At 41.8% G+C, this 22681-nt stretch overlaps 1 protein-coding gene across 11 annotated transcripts in view; it reads left to right on the top strand.

Annotated features, from left to right (window-relative positions):
• The window catches only part of DACH1 (dachshund family transcription factor 1), a 352878-nt gene that overhangs the window by 198155 nt on the left and 132042 nt on the right, over positions 1-22681 (top strand). The window lies entirely within an intron of this gene.

Here is a 22681-nt window from a genome sequence, read left to right as displayed (position 1 = left end):
CGGTGCCAAATCGGCTTTTGATTTTACCCTCATTTCTCCAATATACTTTTGTAGCAAGTACTGAAATACCTTGAGGTGCTGTTCTAAAGAACAATTCAATCAGATGGTTGGCATTGCTTTAGACGTCTCATGGTCTCACATCATGAGCTACCCTCTGGCATTTCCTACAGTTTCCTTATCACTGTCACGGGGGGTGGGGGATGACGGAATCTTATAAATTATATATTCAAAATATGTTTTCCCGGCTTCTGTTTGGTTTTCAGATACACTCAGTGCTCATTCTAGGACATGCTCCCGGGGCCTTTGAAAAGTATCAGAAACTAACACCACTTAACCCACAAGAAATAAGACTGACATTTAAAACTTAGACCACCTTAGGGTTAGGATGAGAAATCAATTTTATGTGCCTATTACTAGTTAATGTTAGCCTCTTCCTTAAAAGTTTGGCTCATATCATATAATTTTATTCGCTTTTTGTAACGCCACGGATGCCAAACCTGTAAAGGGAATTAATTGAAGTCAAGGCCATTTTTGCAACTGTGATTTTAAAAGTTATCCTCCCCTGCTCATGTTCTTTATTTTAGGAGAATAGCTCAGTTAGTCTGGAATTTAATTAGGCTCGTGCCTCTTCATTCACATAGTAAGGTTAGCAATGGATGCAGAGTAGTGACTTCTGGCTTGAGGTCCAGATAAATAATTTGCCTATGCAGTGGTGATCCACTGCCAAACTAGAGCTGTACCACATGCAGTTGCTTCAATAACAAGTCACTTTAATAACTGAAAATGGCTTGTCTTTTGAGCAGGAACAACTGCTGATGCAAATACAATTGATGCTCTCCTCTGGGCATACCTGCCACTTCTTTCTGTGTGTTAGACATAGAATCATAGAATCTTAAGAGTTGGAGAGGTTCCTGAGGGTCCGCTAGTCCAGCCTCCTTCAATGCAGGAATCTCAACTAGACCATACATGACACATGGCCATCCAACCTCTGCTGAAAAACCTCCAGTGAAGGAAAGTCCACCACCTCCCATGGCAGTCTGTTCCACTGTTGAAGTTCTTTCTGATGTTTAGTCGGAATCTCCTTTCTTGTAACTTGAATCCGTTGTCTTAGGAGAAAACAGGCTTGCTTCATCCTCCATGTGACACCTTTTAGATATTTGAAGATGGCTACCATACCTCATCTCAATCTACTCTTTCCTAGGCTAAACATACCCAGTTCCCTCACAATTCCTTGTAAGTCTTGGTTTTCAGATCCTTGGTCATCTTGGTTGCCCTCTCCTGCACACGTTCCAGCTTGTCAAAATCCTCCTTAAGTTGTGGTCCACAGAACTGGATACGGTACTCCATGTGTGGTCTGACCAAATCAGAATAGAGTGGTACTATTACTTCCCTTGACTGGGATTCTATACTTCTGTTGATGCAGCCTAGAGTAGCATTAACTATTTTGCTGCTGCATCACACTGTTGACTCATGTGAAGCTTGTGGTCTACTGAGACCCCTAGATCCTTTTCACATATTTACGCAAGGGAACCAGAAATTGCAGTCAGGTTTGTGGCAGTTGATACATAAAGGTTCATTCATACATGCAAATCTACAAAACACTTGAATAACAGTGACAGCACATTTGGCTTCAAGAAGAATTTAAGAACTAATTGTAATCATAAGCCATAATTCCAACTTTCTTATTCAGTATTTTTATCATGACAGATCTGGTTATCCTCCTGACAACAATATTTTTTACGATAGCAAACAAGTTTTAGTAAATGTTTGATGGTATTTTGTATTTGTAAGATAAACGAATTGTGAGATGTGTGATTGCCTGATGATGTACTCATTTAGTTGTTCTCCCCACCCCACCTTTTACTAATCTCTGTCATGTTGGATTTACAAATGGAACAGAGTGACCTTTGAAACAATGATGGAAACGAAGAGATAAACACAACTTGAAAGGACAAACCAATTAATATAAATGTGTTGCACATAAAACTGATTTGAGTCCATTGCTATCTATGTAAACCTTTTCAATGCTTACGAGAACAAAGGGTAAAGAAATGAGGTGACGTACATATGGTGTATTTTGTTTTTTGTTTTTTTTTAAACAACACTTTTCTGTAGTGTTATAAATTTACTCATCATCTGTGCCTCTCACTGAAGGAAAAGTAAACCTGCATACATGCTCAGTCTCACTTGGGTCCAAAAGATCTCTGGGGGAAAAAAACTTTTGGTAAAATCCCAGGTTTCTGGGCTTCGTGTTTTTAGAGAATTTGAGATCCTATGAATGAAAGTGATGGGGTAACTTATGACTGAAGACCTGCTTTTTCTTCCTTGTGTCTCTCATCCAGAGGCACCTGACCAAATGCCTATGTTGTTGTTGTTTAGTTGTTTAGTCGTGTCTGACTCTTTGTGACCCCATGGACCAGAGCACGCCAGGCACTCCTGTCTTCCACTGCCTCCCGCAATTTGGTCAAACTCATGCTGGTAGCTTCGAGAACACTGTCCAACCATCTCATCCTCTGTCGTCCCCTTCTCCTTGTGCCCTCCATCTTTCCCAACATCATGGTCTTTTCCAGGGAGTCTTCTCTTCTCATGAGGTGGCCAAAGTGTTGGAGCCTCAGCTTCGCAATCTGTCCTTCCAGTGAGCACTCAGGGCTGAATGCCTTCAGAATGGATAGGTTTGATCTTCTTGCAGTCCATGGGACTCTCAAGAGTCTCCTCCAGACCATAATTCAAAAGCATCCATTCTTCGGCGATCAGCCTTCTTTATGGTCCAGCTCTCACTTCCGTACATCACTACTGGGAAAACCATAGCTTTAACTATACGGACCTTTGTTGGCAAGGTGATGTCTCTTATAGAATAATAGAATTGTACAATTTGAAGGGGGGCTCTGAGAATCACCTGTACCAACCCCCTCCAGTGCAAGAATCCTGCCCACAACCGTCGCTAGGCGGGCTCAAACCACCAATGAAAATGCTGTCTATTTTGTGAAACTTGCAGATTTCATTCCCCAGTTGTAGGCTTTTCTCTGAGTTCCCGAACAGTTCAACACTGGGCCCAGATCCTAAGCTTCATTATTTTTATAATATGTAGGATTTTAATTGATTGTCGTTGCTAGAGACATTCATGAAAATGTGCAGGTGTTGTGGCGCTTAGTAGAAAGGAATGCTTCTGCTTCATCCCACTTTATTGTGGTAATGGCATGTTTTTGTGGGGAGGGGGATAAAAATAGCAGATCATTCTTCTGAGTCAGTTCAAGGGCTGGGGAATACCCCCATCTTGCCTGTTCTTGCTAATCTTCATGGTGCCTTAAACCCATTTCTGTAAGTCTCTAACCACGCATAAACACACTCGTCCCCTTTTCTTACTTTGCAAGGACAGCAGGGGCGCATTGGGAAAGGAGAGAACAGAGATATTTTCCCTTCCCTCCATCTCCGATACGTTGTGGATCTGGGCACAAAGCTGGGGGAAACAAGAGAGTCATAGTTCTCCCTTGATATTCATCTTAATTATCCAGATTTCAAGAATGAAAGTATACCGCTCTTTCTGACCACTGTAGCAACTTGGTTTGTGTGTGTGGTGTGGTGTGGTGTGGTGTGGTGTGGTGTGGTGTGGTGTGGTGTGTGTGTGTGTGATGTTATTGCATGAAAGTTGGGCCACTGCAAACTTAGCAGCTCCCGTGTAAATCTTGCTTGACAATCTAAAAATGCTGCTATGAGAGTAGGCTTTATATATATGACAGGACTTCCAGTGGGCAACCAACATATCTTATTTAGCTGTCGGAGCTGCTTAATTTGCATACTTAATTCTATCACAGAGCTTTTCAAACCTACCGTGAAGAAAGCCTTTCTAGATTAACTTGTCTTCTCAGTGGTTCTAGACCACTGCCATGGAATCTCTGCAGGTTACAGAAGATTCCAGAACATGTTCTAGGGTGCACATTCATTTCATGCAAGCTTCTTAGACCATACATGACAATATGACTTTGAACATGCCAACACTCTTCTTCTAATTACGTATTAAAGAGTGATAAAGCAAGTTTCTTGTATATGAAAATTCTGGAATTCATGATCATGTTATCACTACTTGAATTAATTTCCTGAGATTGATCTGCATACCGTCTCTTTTATGAACATTTTACAACTATCTCTTCCTGATTTTTCCCTTTTTCCCTTTTGATGGTTTTAATTGATTTTTTTATGCAGTATAATTTTAAAATAAAATATTCCAATCTCTCATTTTTTTAATGGTGTATTTATTTCTTCTGCAGTTGCCCTGTAATGATAAAACTATTTATCATCCTAAGATCAATACATCTGCCTTGGATGTTCTTGTTTAGGAATTTACAGCATATTTATCTCTTTGCTTCCATCTCTCGCATCTATTTATTTTCTCTTGAAGAATAAAATTTCTGTTCAATGCATCTTATAAACTCTGTGTGCATGTTCTCTTTACAGGCTTAATTACAAAATATGATCAATTTAATAGAAAGGTTTCAAAATATCATTATTGCACTACAAGTAGGAGGGGTGGGGGAAAAGACAAGCTTGACATTTTAAAACACTTGAATTAGACAGAGTTTCACTACTAATTGATTTTTAAAAGAGTTCCCTGGAAAAGTGAACTCTGAAATGTTTGGAAGTGCCTTGGCTGCATTCCAGAACATTTACTACAAAGCATAACTAGACAGTTTTGCTGCCACTGAAAAGATGTGTTCTATGCATAGGCTGTTCCAATTTAGTATCCCAGCTGTACACTAACATATCACGCTTCATACAATTCTTACATTTTTGGGATATTATATATTTCAGGGTTTCAATAGTAGATGCCAGGACTTCATCCAGAGTCCGCTTTCTTTTAAAACAAGATGTAGATTAACCTGCCAAGTCTAAATCCGCAGTGATTTCATTATTTTAAATATATACGCAGCATAGGGTGCTTGCATTTAAACCCTTTGGAACAAAGTCCAGCATACCTGTTCATTTGAGCACATGATCTCAAACAAAAGGGTTAGCATTTCATAATACCACTGTGGCTAACATCAGTCATATTTATTTACTCCAACTGAAATCAGTAAAGTTTTAGGATGCACACCTGTGTTGGATTGTGGCTTTGTGCATGTTAGGCTGAAATCTCCTGCACACTTATTTAGGAGTAAGACTTGTTGAACAACTGTGTCTTCTGAGTAAACATAAATGGGATCATGTGTGGAACTCTGGAGTTTGTTCCTTGGCTAATAAAGACATATTTTTAGACCTTCCCTGCCCCTTCTCCCCCACCTGCTCAGAAAGCTTAATCCAAAAAATAGACCCCTCCCCAAAATGGGTACTCTTGAGGTGGGAGAAATCCCCTTCCCCAAAAAAACACAAAGGGGGATGCATATATACAATAATTTTTAATATACTGTATATGTTCAAAATATCAAGATACGGCATCTGAATCAATTGGAATTAGCAAATGAACGGAGTGTAGGAAATTTCCAGTGATGATTGCCTACATCTTTGATGTTAGTGTAAAGTTACACCAGATGCAAACTCTGTTCAGCGGCATGGCTATTGCTGAATGAGCCGGTCTAAACCTGGTAGAAGGAAAGCGAGTCTTTAAAATACAGTGGTACCTCGCAAGACAAATGCCTCGCAAGACGAAAAACTCGCGAGACGAAAGAGTTTTTCGTTTTTTTAGTTGCTTCGCAAGACGAATTTCCCTATGGGCTTGCTTCGCAAGACAAAAACGTCTTGCAAGTTTGTTTCCTTTGTCTTGCAAGTTTGTTTCCTTTTTCTTAAAACCGTGCATTCGGGGGGTGCAGTTGCGACTTGACTTCGAGGAGCAACTCATAGCACGCGGTGTCGTAGCCTTTTTTGAGGTTTTTGAAGACTTTGGTGATTTTTGAAGCTTTTCCAAAATCCGTGCTTCGCAAGACGAAAAAATCGCAAGATGAAAAAACTCGCAGAACGAATTAATTTCGTCTTGCGAGGTACCACTGTAGTGCTTTGAGTTACGCCACTTTTTTGTTGGCTTAATTTATGTCAGGTCACCAGGTCACATGACCAAGCTGAATGATCCAGCCTCAGCCCTCCTTCTCTGGTCCTTCCACACCATGTCCCTGGAACTCATCTTTTTCAGGGCTTACACCAACTTAAGATCTGCCAGCTGGGTCCGGGGGGAGATACACTGGCATATCTCTGGCTGAGTTTAGGATGAGAGAGTTAAGCCAGGGTAGTCTGGATCCTGCTCATCTAGGTAGATCTTGCTATAGGGTTGCTGCCTTAATGTACTTAATGAGTTAGAAGACACCCAGTTCACAAGCAATTCTTAAATTTCAACCCCAATGCTTCATTCCAGGTTTTGCCCTAGTCTTGAGAAGTCTGCCATTGTAAGCATACTATACCCTAATGATAACATATTTATAGCGAACATTTAAAGCCCCTGATGTGGGGGTTTGCCTAGATGATTTCTACAGTTTAGAATAGCACAGTCTGCGATAAGTCCAGATTAGCACAGTGACATGACATGGCTAGGTAAATGCCATAACTTGGCTCAGCAAAATTTTTCTTTATACTTTTTTTAACCTGCACATCCATGTGGAAGAAGAGCTTTAAGTAACAGCTTCATACAATTAAAATAATTCCCATGGGTTGAGAAGAATGAAGCTATTGCACGAGTGAAACTACTAAAGCTTGTGCGAAAGAACTTCTCCTTCCTCTCTTCCCCTGCTTCCCGCAGGTTTGGGGAAGCCCCAGAGCAGCATTGGGGGGCAGGAGAGGAAGATCGGTTGCATAAGTGGAATAATAATAATAATGATAATTTATTATTTGTACCCCGCCCATCTGGCTGGGTTTCCCCAGCCACTCTGGGCAGCTTCCAACAAAGATGAAAAATACACTAAAATGTCACATATTAAAAACTTCCCTGAACAGGGCTGCCTTCAGATGTCTTCTGAATGTCAGATAGTTGTTTATCGCTTTGACATCTGATGGGAGGGCGTTCCACAGGGCGGGCGCTACTACCGAGAAGGCCCTTTGCCTGGTTCCCTGTAGCTTTGCTTCTCGCAATGAGGGAACCGCCAGAAGGCCCTTGGCACTGGACCTCAGTGTCCGGGCAGAACGATGGGGGAGGAGACGCTCCTTCAGATATACTGGGCCGAGGCCGTTTAGGGCTTTAAAGGTCAGCACCAACACTTTGAATTGTGCTCGGAAACGTACTGTTTCATCCATGCAATGACTTTGTAGGATACAACTCAATATATTCTCTCGATGAGAAATGGAAGTACTGTGGGTCACTGCTATTCATAATGTTTTTTTTTAAATTATTTTTGCTCTGATACAGTTCTATACGTTACCTATTTTCATGCGTTATCATTTTGAGTGGTTAGAATTTTCCTTCAGACCTTTGCTCTGAGCATGCAAAATGCTTCAGGACTGAAGCCTGATTATATGATGCAAGGAATGGTGAGAATACAGACCCCGGTCTACTACAGTTGCCCTATTATGGCTAGAGAAAAATTGGTTATACCATTATTCCGATCACATAAGGGCCACCAGAGGGCCCTTTTTCTGGGGAGGACCTTAGCTGAAATTGGCAGCTGTGGAAATTGGCAGCTCATGTCAGTGCCAGGGCTGTTATATGCATTGAGAAGTTTGAAATACGTTATTTTATTCAGTTACTTACAAATAGCTTTTCACTATTGCTTTCCCCTAAAATTCCAAATAATGTTTGATTTAGAAGGGGTACAGTAAAAAGCTGAAATGTTTTTGCCTGTTTATCAGTGGAAATAAAGTATTATGACTAGGGAAAAATTGGTTGTACCATTATTCCAATCACATAAGGCTCTCTTTAATTGGTCCTTAATAAGCTTGGTTTAACTGGGATTTAAGGCAAGAACAGTGGTCATTAACATTAGCCAGATTAAGACTTTGTTAATTACCGCTGAAAGATAAAGTAGCATGCAATGATGGGGTTTGAAATGAAATATTTTTACACGTAACAGAAAGAGGACTAGATAATTTTGTTAGCTGAAATTAATAAATTATTATCTCTCTGTAATACTGGGAGGAGGAGTTTAAATACAGATTACTGTAGTTAAAAGGTGTATAAAACAGAGGTACCCCTCCTTTTTATTTGATTTCTGTTTACCGTTATTCAACGAAACTAGAAGCCTGAAGTAATCAATAACTCCCTCAGGTCTGCATGGTATCACATGCAAAGTAGTGCTGACAGAGTCTCATACTAATGGGCCTGTGACAGACACCTGTTCATGAGAAGTTTGCACAATTTCTGGCAAAGTTAAGTTAAAAGGGGCAGCTCTTTACATTGGCAAACAGTTCTAGCACCAGAGCAGATTCCTAATGGTCAAATTTCTCACTAAGCTCTTTGAAATTACGAAAGGCTTTGAAAACACAAGGTATTAAATAGAATTTATGTGGGGTGATTTCTGTGTGCACCACACTAACTGGATCTGAGCCCAATGCTCAGCTTACTTGCGCACATTAAGCTTTGCACGTGTGGCAAATAAAATAAAATAAAATAGTGGGCGGGGTTTCAGGAGTAATAATAATAATAATAATAATAATAATAAATTATTTATACCCCATCCATCTGGCTGGGTTTCCCCAGCCACTCTGGGCGGCTTTTAGAAGAATATTAAAATACAGTGATTCATCCAGTATTAAAAGCTTCCCTAAACATACTCCCATCTGTGATGGAACCCAATGTATTTTGACCATACACCATTTTTACTTGGGATGCAATTCCGAGAACGTAACCCCCACATATATGCAGGCTTAATGTATCTCTATCCACAGGACATTTTCAAGCTTATCTGTAGAACCCAGACATAGCTTACTTATTCCTGCCGTAAGTCCGCTTACGATTTCAGGCATTGCAGGCTGGCACCCTCCCCCAACCGTGATTCGATGTGGCCTCTGGAGCTGCCCGGCCAGCAAGGAAACTTAAAGCTCACCTCGCCAGCCGGGCATTGGATCCAGGCCTGCCTGCAAGCTGGGCAATGGCAGGCAGTCCCGGATATTGGACTGGCTCTGGGAGTGGACCTGATGGAGCACGTAGGCTTGTCTCAGGTCCATTCCCGAGGCATTTAAAGCAGCCCGCCGTGGCCCCAGCACTCAGTTCTTCTTTAGATCACGTAAGTGGGGTACCCCCTTTAATGCCCTCTTTGCTACTGTCTCTCCAATCAAGAACAAAAATACTGTACCAAAGATAACCACAACTGGAATTTAAGCTCTGGGGCTGGCAGGAGGCTGCAGGACACATAGGAAAGCATTTCCTGCTGCTGCGCTACCCTGCATATCAGCTGTTAGGCAGGGAGGCTGAGCAGCCTAAACAAAGCCCCGCTCCACCTCCAATCTCTTTTTCTCCCTCCCTGAAGTCTTCTTCGGGCTCTGGGGAGGTTTTCCCCACGAGCCCAAGGACTCTCCAGTTCTTTTCTTCCATTTCCAGCTATGAATGAACTTATTTAATTATCCCCCAGTTCTGCGCATATACGTGATTGTGCATGAGGGGAGGAATGCCTGTATATGTCTTATTGGCTTGTAATCAAATACATTTTAGCTGCTTAGTTATCATAACCATTTTGCAGACTCCATTTCCTCAAGTAGCAAAAGGTTCCAGGGGCAGCCTTTGACAGGGCTGGATTAGTGCGTTGGAGAATAACAGTGCAATCCTATTCATGTTTACTAAGGCGTAAACTAGTGATTTGAAGGAGACTTCAATGCATATGATTTACAAGCTTCAGAGAGTTTTTCTAAGTTTGCAAAGAATTATGTTGAGCATGGGGAGCAGACAGGTACCCAAGCAACAAGGCATATCCCAACTTTTTTGCTTGCCAGCCACTGAAAAAGGTTTGTTTTTTTCCTTTCTGAGTACATTTACACAGCTTCCGCAGTCCCCAGTGAAGCAGGTGGCAATGTCCTGGAGTAGATAGTAATCACCAGCCTACAAAGGTATTTAGCAAGCCTCTTTAACTAGCAAGTTATACAAAAGCACTAAGATACTGAAGAGTTTGTAACAGAAAAATGTCAAAAAGTTCACCAAAGTGCATGATAAAAAGTTTCGTTAAGCTAAAATAATTAGAAAATGGGGTCAGAGAGAAAGGGAAAAATGTAATTCAAAGGTATAGTTATGCATGTCACAAAAACAACAACATTTTGTTTGTTTGCCATCCTGGATACTCTGTTCTTTTAATAATAAATCCAGGCAATGAAATGTTTTATATAGTCAACAGCCATTTTGCAGGGGCTTCTTTCATGATGCATTTCAGAAGCACTAAGTAGTTTCTCCAAAGAAGGTCAACAACAGATCTGCCATACCTAAGGAACCCTTATGTACAGAATAGTACGTACTCTGCTGTAGAACTGATTGTATTCTCCAAGGCTAGCTTGAATGGGTTCATTATGATTCGCATTAAAACTGCAAAGCTGTTCTTATTCTCTTTATTTCTTCCCTGCTTGCAGCCCCTCACAGGGCATAGGGGAATGCAGTAGCCAGCTTTGGTATAAGGAATGCGCTTGAAATGTTCTAAAAGCAAAGTCCCAAATACGGCAAGAATCTGTGTCTAGTTCAGGGATCCTCAGTATATGACCTAGAAAAATATAACATTGAGCCTCATAAGCTTTTTGTTTTATTGGACTATCCTGCACAAGCCATGCAAAGTTTAAGAACTTTTTGGGATGGTGAGGTGGACGTAGGAGGAAGGAGTTATGAAAATGCTCCCTCCCCCCAACACACAGACTTGAGACAGTCCCCAGCAGTTAAAAATGGGCAGAACCATGGAACCAGGAAAATATTTTTCATCCAGCTGACCACTGAGCATATGCACCCCTGAGAGCCAGTGTGGTGTAGTGGTTAAGAGCGGTAGTCTCGTAATCTGGGGAACTGGGTTCGCTTCCCCGCTCCTCCACATGCAGCTGCTGGGTGACCTTGGGCTAGTCACACTTCTCTGAAGTCTCTCAGCCCCACTCACCTCACAGAGTATTTGTTGTGGGGGAGGAAGGGAAAGGAGAATGTTAGCCACTTTGAGACTCCTTCGGGTAGTGATAAAGCGGGATATCAAATCCAAACCCCTTCCAGAGATGAGGAGCCCTGGCAGCGTCATGCAGTGCAATTTTTTGTAGGAGAACAGTTAGGGCCAAGGATGCCAGCTTGTGAAGGGAGTTTTTTTTTGGGGGGGGAGGCTTGATGTTGCACCCGTGAGCATCGCGCCTCCCTCCCTAAGCCGGGCAGAAGCTTCCTGGACTTTGAGAATGAAATATACCTGGAGTCCTGTAGTGATTTCATGCTCTTTATTACAGCTTGTAAAATAGCGATTGAATTGCCCCCCCCCCCAACCCTCAGGCTTTTATATACATTATTTACACAATGAGTCCCGTCTGACTGGCTGATTCTGCTTCCCTCCTGGAGCCTGATTGGTCTTTTCCTGCAAGCCAATCAGTTGTTGCATTCTAGGATCCTACTTGCCTATTGTTCTTGGATCCAAGCTTAGTACATAACAGGGAAGGAGATGTCAGGCCTCTTGAGAGGATGCTGGAGCCCTGTTGCCTTCTTCCCAAAGCTGGGCAGGAGGACTGTTGGACCCTTTAGGGCAGGGGTCAGCAATTCTTTTCAGGAGGGGGCCCGTCCACTGTCCCTCAGACCTTGCGAGGGGCTGTACTATATTTTGGAAGAAAAGAAAACAATTTCCGCCCGCCCGCAAAGAGGCCTGAAGATGCTTTGCTTTAGTTGTCCTAGTTGTTGTCCCAATAGCCACAATTGGGCTTCTCCAGCCAGCCAGGAGCCATGGCGGGGTAGGAGGCTGCGTTGGTCAGTCAAGACAGAAGCAGCGGCCCCGGCGGAGGACCCGCAGATGGAGGTTGGGGAACCGGGGTGTTGCCAGAGCTTTTACCCACCACCTGCTGCTGCTTCCCAAGAAGCACCGTGGAGAAGACAGAGCTGCCCTCCAACCCGCAAGCGGTGGCCGCAGCCACCGCAACAACCCACCTGAACACCATGGGAGGAAGGAATGAAGGGAGGGAGGGAGGCGGTGACAAAGAAAGCGCACAAGGAAGCGGCGTGGTAAAGGGGTGCAGAGAAGGAAGGAAGGGCGGACTGAAGGAGAGGGAGGAGGAGCAGGAGGAAACCGCAGCCGGCAGCCGGCGTCACACTCCTTCACAGCGCTGCCCTGCTGAGGTGGGCAGGCGGGTGAGCCGTCTCCCGCTGTCAACAGCGCCCGGCGTGGGACAAGATTGCTCCGTCCCTGAGGAGAAAAGCGCTGCCGTGTGAGGGAGAGGGAAAGAACACGCGTGCTGGCGATCCATGCGGCGATTCCCGGACCGCCTGAGGGCTGGATCTAGAAGGCAAATTGGGCCTGCGGGCCTTAGTTTGCCAACCCGTGCTTTAGGGGTCTAGCGTAGTCCCCCTAGTCCACTGACCACTCGCCACTGAACCCTAGCTCACTGGTGGAGCACGTGCTTGTATGTAGGAGAGTCAGGTTCACTCCTTGGTATCTCTAGTATAAAACAAGCAGCAGGCAGTAGAAAATACGCTATCTATGGATGTCCTGCAGAGCCAGCTGTCAGTCAGGGTAGACAGTATTGCTCAACATTGACAAATATACCTGGCTTCCGATATGATTTCACTGGCCAGTTGACCAGAATTCATTGGTTCTGAGCCAAGGTAGCTTGTGAGTAAGACGTTTCTGTTGTTTCTTTTCTGTGGTCTGTGGGGCAATCTGCGTTTATATCCACTTTGGTTTTTCAATTTCTGAGTTTTTGTAATTTCTTGGCTTCAGCCTAGAGATGTTTCAAGGTTTAGCAGTATTCCTTGAAGCGTTTGCCTCTTTCCAATACACACTGGAAATATTTCAAGCCCTTGCCACAGCTCTCCCTCAATGAGGAATGAGGCTGAAATGTCACAAATCATACCTAGTTGCTGGAGAAGTTCAAATTGCTGTAAACAGCAGTGCCAAGGGAGCCTTTACCACGCTGCCAAAACCATAATGCAACACTCACAATGAGATCATTGCATCGTAATCCCTTCCTCAAATGTGTTTCCTTTTGTGCTCTGGTCATTCGCAAGTCAGAGCGGGTGGGACTAAGGGCCAGGGACAACCAATTTACAGCACAGTACCCTTCAATGCATCTATGCCACAAGCTCTTGGAGAAGAAATGCCCCTTTATATTAGCCCTTCAAGCGAAATAGGCTTGTTACTTTAAACATTTCCTAGGCTTTAGCTAACTAAAAGCAGCATAGGTATTTTTAAATGTATCTATTGGGCCTGATAAAATTCTACAGGCATAATCAGATTTGTGATACGCAGCCTAATGCCATGATCATGTATACTATCATTTAGTTTAGCCATCTTCTTTTTTGCTTTATTGATTCCCTTAATGTAATTCACTGTGGCACACATCATGAATTAAGAAACCAACCTAGGAGTGTTCTGGATCTGTTGTGCAGTAACTGATACTGTCTTCCAGAATGCCTTGCAAAGTCAGCATAGGAAGATCTCTTATGCCATTGAATGCCCACGTTCAGTCTGGGACACAGTTGTTGAAATGCTCCCACAGAGAACTGATCCCTGCCGTAATTTCATTTCTTTAGCCCCTCTGTCACCACTGTTCAAACAGATTTTGAAGCTCCTTGAATTTTTAGAAAACACCGTAAAGCCTGTGAGAAAAGATGATGGTATCCAGTATACTCAACCATCTCTCTATCGTACCATTTTCAACTTGGTTGGGGGATTTTTTTTCCATTTCTAGTCACTTACATCGAAACCTAATGAAATATGTAAGGATTATCAACCATTTAACCAAAACTTGCCCATCGGTCAAAACAAATATATATATATATATATATATATATAATTATATTATATATATATATTATATATATATAATCCATCCAGTAGCACCTTAGAGACCAACTAAGTTAGTTCTAGGTATGAGCTTTCATGTGCATACACACTTCTTCAGATACACTGAAACAGAAGTCACCAGACCCTTATATATAGTTGCTTCTGTCTGGTGACTTCTGTTTCAGTGTATCTGAAGAAGTGTGCATGCACACGAAAGCGCATCCCAATAATAAACTTAGTTGGTCTCTAAGGTGCTATTGGAAGGAATTTTATTATTTTATTATTTTATTTTATTTATTTTATTTCGTTTCGACTACGGGAGACCAACATGGCTACCTACCTGTAACTTGCCCATCGGTGATCCTCAAATTGCTTTTTTTCACTAGATATATTGCACACCTTCTGCTCAGATGTGGGTTCATGTCTTTATGGATTAAATCAGCATGTTCTGGGAAATATGGAAACAAAGGCTAAAGAATATATTATGGGGATATAGAACAGAAAAATAATGACAAGGACTGCAGAAGGAATTTAGGCAGAGAGAATGCAATTATGCATTTGAAATTTGGCTGGGATATATGGAGTCACACATACACTCCTGTGAAGAATACCAGGGGATATTTAATGACTTCAGCTGTCAAAATCCAATGTTACTTGTTTCTAGGAAGACGCTACCAATAGCGGCACAATGATTCCTGACAGCATGCTGGGGCACCATTTCACGGCAAACTTGAAGGGGATGAGTACCACCTATTGCAATGACTGCTTTCTGTAGCATCTGGTGTTCCTTGGGTACTTTTCAGTGAAAGAATAACTTAGCCCAACCTTGCTTTAGCAAATGAGGTCTGACAAGATCGCAACCCAGGGTTTTATGACTGCGAGTCGAACTGCTGATGCCAGAAGTGTTTCAGCATCAGATACTTCACCAGATATTTTGCAAGTGATGACTGTTCCCCTTCTGGGCTCGCTATCTTCTAAGGAGCTCAGCTGAGCATAAGGGTCTTTGAACGCAGAAAAGGTTGTAAAATGAAATGACAACACTTTTAAGTTAGACAACCAAAATATTGACATGATGTTTTATGTTAAAATGTGCTGGCATGCTAACTAAAAAAAAAAAGTGAAAGGAGTGAATATTAATAACAGGGCAATCCGGGGAAAATGTGACACATGGTGTGTGTTAAGTAACTTTCTTCTCTTATCTTATTTGTTTTTCCTAAGCATGAGGGGAGGACATTATGATTTTCGATTATTTAGGTTTATGACGTGAATTATTTGATATAGATCATATGGTAATGTTACCCCAAACACTCCTTTAAAGATCAGGGTGAGTAGCCATGTTGGCCTGTAGAATATTTTGTGGCAACTTTTGGGGAGCGTGGAGTGATGGTGGCAGGAACTGCCAGGAATTAAGCTTTAGAATTAAGAGTAATTCCGTAGGATAAGCAACTGGAAGCCCAGGGGCTAATCCATCCCTAGGCATCCCATCTGGGTGCCAACCTAGTCCTTGATGTCAACAGTCTTTCCCTGGCAAAGGGCTTTATAACCCCCTCTTGCAAACAGCCACAAAGGCATTGGGAGTGCACTCCCCTTATGCAAATTAGATGCTGGCTTTGTACACAAACTAGGATCCAGGTAAATGGTAATAAACATCAGAGATAACTAAAGGAAGGGTTCAGTAAAAGCCTTGGTTTCAGTCTACATTGGAAAAAAGAGACATCAGCTTGTTTAAAACAAGAACATCAGCTCCACCCTTCAGTTTTTCCTTAGTCCAAAACATCATCCTGTAAAATCAAGATGGATGAATCCCAACTATCCCATTTTTGCCTATTTGCGATGGTTTTCAAGATCCGTGAGCTTTCCCAGGCCTACCTCCTGAGGGCCTTCTATTTGTGCTGGAGACTGAATCTGGTAACCTTGTGTATCTAAAACATGTGCTCTGCCATAAATATATGAGCCCTTCATAAAGCTCTAGTCTAGACCAATATCTATCTTGAATGGCAGTGGCTAACCTCAATCAGGCATCTCTCCCAACTTTTCCTATCCAGATATCTTCTTATCTGGGTTTGCTTGGGATTGAATGGGGGCCTTCTATGCAAAAGGTATGCAGTGCCCCCTCTACCACTGATTTATGCAGATTCCAATAACTGTAGTCTGGGTGCATGGGCTTGTCTAGTTTTTGACTCTAGGGACTCCCTTGAAGGGAGACTCGAGCTTTGCTGATTTTTATTCAAAAAACTGCTTTTTCAGAGATTCATGAGCTGGAATTTGAAAGGAAGTGTATGTATGTCTCTCTCTCCCCCCCCCCCCTTATCTATTTTAGTTGAACATTAAATCTGTGGTCAATGGCATTTAACGTTGGTTGAGCAATGTACAAGGATTGCAGACCCCTCCTGTTTTTGTTTTTGCTCCACAGGAGCAGCAGGAGAGATGCCAGTTTAGTGATGCCTTTCAGTTTTTAGACTTCCTGAAGTAAAGGGATATCAGAGGCATCTGGTAAAAAAAGCTGGTGAAGTGAAATGCCGTTGAGTTAGACCACTACGTGCTTTTCTTTCAACACATACTTAATGAAACAGAGTTAAACATTCCTGGTGAGAAAATTCTTAGAATTTTCTTTGTACATTTCTAAAAAAAGGTTTTGGAATGAATGGAAGACAATACCTTCCAGAGATATATAATGGTTTAAAGCATGGGTAGGCAACCTAAGGCCCAGGGGCCGGATCCGGCCCAATCACCTTCTAAATCCGGCCCACGGACGGTCCGGGAATCAGTGTGTTTTTACATGAGTAGAATGTGTCCTTTTATTTAAAATGCATCTCTGTGTTATTTGTGGGGCATAGGAATTTGTTCATTCCCCCCCCCCCAAAAAAAAAATAGTCCGGCTCCCCACAAGGTCTGAGGTACAGTGAACCGGCCCCCTGCTGAAAAAGTTTGCTGACCCCCGATTTAAAGTACCATTTTCTATTGTCCATATCCGTAGTGTGCTTTTAATTGTTTTACTTTTGAATTCAGCCACATTTACTATATTTTTTGTCTTAATTATAGAAACATTAGCAATCAAATTACGCAATGCCCTCTCTGGTACGGGAGTGGTTATAAATTGAAAAGAACAAAATTTAGGTCTCTGTGCGGCTGATATAATTTTATGCCCCCCCCCCCCCCGCCCCTATCACAGCAGGTAAAATACTATGTTCAGAATTGGAGCGCTTCTCCAGGGTCTCAAAATTGCAAGTTAATTTTCAGAAATCTGAGATAATGTTTTTATCCATACATATACATACAGCATATACTTTTACAGCAACACTGAAGATTCTAATAGCTACAAAACATTTTAGATATATGGGGGTACAAATTGATCAAATTGTATCAGTATAACTATTGCATGGTTGGGAAAGGTATAAATACGGTTGTGGTGCGTTGGAATAAATTGAGATTCTTCATTATGGAGAGGCTGCATCCAAAATGATTGTTTTTCTAGAAAAAGAATTTAAGGAGCTATTATGGAACAAGCCAGATTTGCCATATTCAGTAAAAGAACCCAGTGGTCAACACTGGAGGATACAGAAATTGATGGTGTTCCTACTGGGGTATTAGCATTAATGAAAAATACGCTCCAGTTGTTGAGGTGGTTTACTAACCTCTAGGCACTCATGTCATTTAGAATATGGAGGCAAAAGTTTTAGCCCCAGGTCTATCACCCATAATTCTGATAAAATGCCATATTTTATTTCAAAATAAAAACAGATTAAGTAATGTGAAGGTATGAAAATAATACCAATTCTATTGTTTGAAAGATTATTATAGGAAAGGACATCTTCACGTGTGGATTAGTTTTTACCTACATATCCTTGTGGCAATGAGCCCAAGTAGGATGTGGGAGTCAGAATCATTTTTCTATGTGCATAGTCAAAAATTATATCAGAAAATGTAGAATTAAATACAGATTCCTAGTTCTCAGTTCACTTTTAGTATAAAAATAACAGTTTCACATAGGCTTGAGATTTTACCACAGAAGTACTAAAAAGTTGCAGATTTGGTATGCTTCATTAACTCTTTGCACACAAGATAAAAAGTGCTTTCTGATGAACTGTAAAACCAACTTGGGATCAATTTTCCACAACATAAATTCAACATTCATTCTACTCTTTGATAGCCTAAGATTCAAGCAGCCAGGCAGAGTTTATATCTATCCTTTATCAATAAGCATTTTCTTTACAATTGTTTTAGATTATTCAACCAGTTGAAACCATTTTACAGGTTAACTTTACATAGTCGAAGGTGAGATGATCCGTTTGTTCCTTCATTACTAACAATAACAATCATTATCATTATTTATTAAATTTGAATACAACCCTTCATCCAAAAATCCCATGGCAGTTCACAACAGAAAAATACAAAATGAGAATACAAAATTCATAATAAAACAAAAGCCAGTAACCCCACTCCCACAAACACAGTTAAAAAGCCATAGAATGTTAAGCAGCCGAACAAATGGTTGAAGAAAAACATTTTCACCTGGTGCCTAAAGATACGTAATGAAGGCGCCAGGAGAGCTCCTTGGGGAAAGCATTCCACAAATGGGGAGCCACCACAGAAAAGGCCCATTATCGTGTTGGTACCCTCCAGGCCTCTCGTGGAGGAGACAGATGAAGAAGGGTCTCAGATGATGATCGCAAGGCCCAGGTTGGTTCATATAGGGAGAGGCGGTGTTTTTTAATCTAGCACAACCTTTAGAATTTAAAATTTCTTTGCAGTAATTTTCTGGTGCCATTTCAGGTGCCATCGCCACAGAGCCCTCTCCCCTTTTCCTCCCAAAGGTTCCTGCGTGAAAATAGGGTGTATAAATTGTAGCAAAACCTGTACATGTGTGGAAATTGTGTAGATATCCTAAGAGATAAATGGCATTTAGGGATGAGACTAGCAAGTGCAGTTCTACTGCATCCCTCTCTGTGCATTGACTATATGCAAAATTATTTTCTAAATGTATTTTACACTTCTAGAGAGTAGAAGTGCTCATTCCTTGTGTCAGGGAACTGCCATTGGAGCCAGAGGGAGAGGGAGGGCTCCAGAGGGATTCCAGAGAGCGTCCCGGGAGGGAGAGAAGCAGCCCATCTTCTGGGGAAGGAAATCAGCGTAGCACCAGTGGAGAAGGGGGCAGATGGGGGAATCGGCAAGGTGGCTCCATGACTCCTCGCCGGAGACCAGCGGGGAGAGCACGGGTCCTCCGCTGCCCACACCCTCCCTGCGCAGAAGGCTTCCGCGCAGGGAGAGTAGGCGGCGACTAGGCGTCAAAGAGCTTCTTTGCTGGAAGAAGTTCAAGAAACGCCCACTGACGGATTCTGCTAGCGATTGAGACAGCCACGGGTGAGAGGCTGTCCAGACAGAAAAGGTTCACTCAGGCAACCCAGCCAGGTGTGGCACCGATTTACGCACGAGCAACCCCTAGAACCATTACACCTTGCAACAAATGGAAGCCAAAGTCGGGGCCGATTTGGATCCAGCACAGTCTACACAGTGGTGAGGTGAGGGCCATGCCTAGTCTATGTGCGAATACTAAGGTGTGAGATAGGGAAGCTACACCCTGGCAGGCCCCAACAAAGGTTATATGTGCTCACTGTAATAATTGAAAATTATTACATGCCTATGGGATTTGGCTTGTTAATTACTGAGTATGAGTTCGTTTTTATTAATTATCAATACTTTCCTTCACATCTCAGCGTACCTTATGTACCCTGTCCAGAAATCATGAAAGCAACAGACTTCTTCGACTTGATATTATTTACTGTTCCAATTCACCTTTTGAGGATTAATTCCTTAGATTATTTGGACTACCCAGACTAAAGTTATTTATTTAGAATATTTGGAAGAAAATTAAAATAGGCCCCACATTTAAAAAAAAAACACAATTAAATATACTTCACTGCTTAAATAGATAATGTAGCTAATTACAAAGAAGAAAGGCTGAGTTAAATATCAGGATTTGAAGCAATTTTTATGTCATTAGCCACTGTTGCAAATCCCTCCTCTCAGATCATGAGAGTATAAACCCCACATATTTATATTACAGAGAAATGCAAAATCCATGTTGAATATAGTAGCTCTGGGGACCAGCACAGTAAGTGCTTTGGAGAAATGCAGGCTGACATTATTTCTTTGATTTTCTGTTTAAAATATTTTGCATGCTTAAGCTGCCTTTATCATATATTGTTTTCAGATCCTTGTCGAATCCTTCTGTTGTGTGTGCACTAAGCACAGGCACTGTTAGCACGTCTGAAGTAACATCTGCTGTGTCTTTTTTGTTGCTGGGGTTCATGGTATAATTAGCTCTATATTTCACCAAACACAATTTTGCTCCCATGGCGGACAGAGCAGCATGAAGAAAACATAAATAATTGAAGATTAGAGAAACAGAAGGCAAAGTTGAGGTAGGTGGTTTGGCTGAGAAAAGGGTTAAGGAGAAAAGAAGGTCATCTCATTATGGGGAAAAAGCATTGTTATCAGGACACTTGTAAATGCAGTTGATTTCATCCTAGTGATTAATGCAAAATAGTAGGTTTCCCTACTATTTTCAGCCAAGAAGCATAGACACAATAGTAGCTTTTTATACTTATGTATATTTTTAAAAACAATAATATTTTTAATAATATAAGATTATCCTCTGGCCTGACCCACTAACAGAAAATTAATTGCAAAACAATTTTCCATTTTTTTCTCCATATACTCGGTTGGTTAAAAATGCAACTGTTATATATTATAATGCAAAATTCACACCAGGGCGTGCTCCAGAGAATGGCGAGCTAAAGCAGTTTCTCACATGCTATGCGGCCCGAGAGCCCACTATCCAAATAGCACCATCATTCTGACTTTGCAAATAGTCTCTACGCTATTTTCAGCTTGCAAGTCCTCACCTCTTGCAAGTTAAGAGAGCTTACTGAGGCTCCTTTGCCCAAGAGCTTCTGATACCCTGGAGCTAACACTGGCTTTTGTAATTCTCAAGAGGGCAAGGCATTTTTATTCTCAGTTGCTACTACTCATTGTATACAACAGAAAGATTGCTTTCTTTCTTTTTCTTTTCAAAAGAGTATTCAGGAGCACCATGGTCCTTACCATTAGGCAGGGTGAGGTGGCCCCTTCAGGCAGCAGATTTTGGGTGTCATGAAATAGCTGCTAGTTGGGGCTTGTGGAATTTTCTACAATCCTGAACGATTTGCCTGAGATTAAGTCTATTGAAATCATTCAGATTCAATAATAGTTAACTCAGGTGAATAGCTGTCAACGTTTCCCTTTTTTTAAGGGAAATTCCCTTATTCCGAATAGGATTCCTCACAAGAAAAGGGAAAAGTTGACAGCTATGCAGGTGGTCTAGTACTTATCACTTGATAAACAAGATGGCTCCGCCTACAAATAAAGTATTGGTTTCTACACACTTGGGGGACTTCCCAGATATGCAGAAGTATATAAATTAAAATAAAATACAGCCCATCTATCATCTAACTATCTCCAGGTGGTCCAAGCATGTTCAGTGATCTCTCAGAGCCTTGGAATGTAGAGTGTCACTCTCAAAATAAATAAAAAATGAAAACTGGGAGGGGAGAGCTGGTCTGCCTGAACTCCTAAAAACTGATTGTATCCCAAAGGAGTTCAGGGTTGGTGACTGGAACCCCTAAGAGGAGCATTTCTGTTGGAGCAGTGGTGAGGAAACTTTTCCAAGCTGAGAAAACTTCCTCTTCCTTCTGGGCAGCCTTCTAGGAATCGAATGACAGTGGTTGATGGGACCAGAAGCAAAGGTAGGTAGGTAGCAAGGGATAGGCCCCTTCCCTATGTACAGCAGACTGCATTTCAGCCATGCCAGAATCAAACGTTACAATTCAAGGACTCATTCTATACAGGCAAAAGCATTTGATGGGGGTCATGAACTGGGGAGAGTCTTGGGGGCCGGAGAGAAAGGCTTGGAGGGGCTCTTCTGGCTTGCAGGCTGGAGGTTCCACATCACAGTGTTAGATGGTAAAGAAACATGGCAAAACGTGGGGGATCCAGTTTGTGTCTGGGCTTCTTTAGGTATGCCAGAACTGTACTGCTAATTTTCGTCTTGTGGATAGCACCAAATGGATGACAAGGCTGCCGGAATAACACAGAAAATGTCATTTCCATATTCTTGCTTTCCAGCTACATACAATAAATCATTTTCTTGAAAAGATAATAAAGCACCAACTGAGTGCTGCTTTAATTCACATAGAGAGCGATCGTCAGTACTTTTCTAAAACAATGTAATTAGGAAAAGACTTGATTTGTTAGATGCATTTTTATTTTCTGATTTTATACATCCGACAGCTGTTAAAGAAGTTTTAAAAAGGTTAAGCAGTAGGAAAATATATTCTATTTCCACTTTGCATTTGAAGCAAAAGAAGTAATAAATCACCAGCAATTAACTACACATTTATTAGGTTTGAAGATATCTGCTGTACCATTATATGTGCAGATGACTGTTCACAAGTTTAGGAACTCTGGAGAAGCAAATTTCCCAAAAGCATGGGAAAGGGTCCTTTGTATGAATGTGCAGAGGTGTTTTCAAACCTCCCAGTGAACAGAATGGTACAGATTTGGGACTGGGTTTTCAACTATGATGCCTCCCCGTTCCATGTCCATTACGTGCACCAGACGTGTCGAAAACTCTGGTCAAGTATAGCTGTATACCTACAGCCTTATCACATTCTCACTATATGTTTTTTGTTGCACAGTCAAAACATCCTAGGTGTGATAATTAAAAAATGTGATGCCACAGGTAGCCTTCAAGAGATCTGCTTTTTCTCTATTAGCCTGAGCCTCTCATTTTCAATAATAATAAG

The sequence above is a fragment of the Podarcis gaigeae genome (genome assembly GCF_964106915.1).
Source record: "Podarcis gaigeae genome assembly, chromosome: 4".
NCBI classification, from domain to species: domain Eukaryota; kingdom Metazoa; phylum Chordata; class Lepidosauria; order Squamata; family Lacertidae; genus Podarcis; species Podarcis gaigeae.
This window is presented reverse-complemented; position numbering and strand designations above follow the sequence as displayed.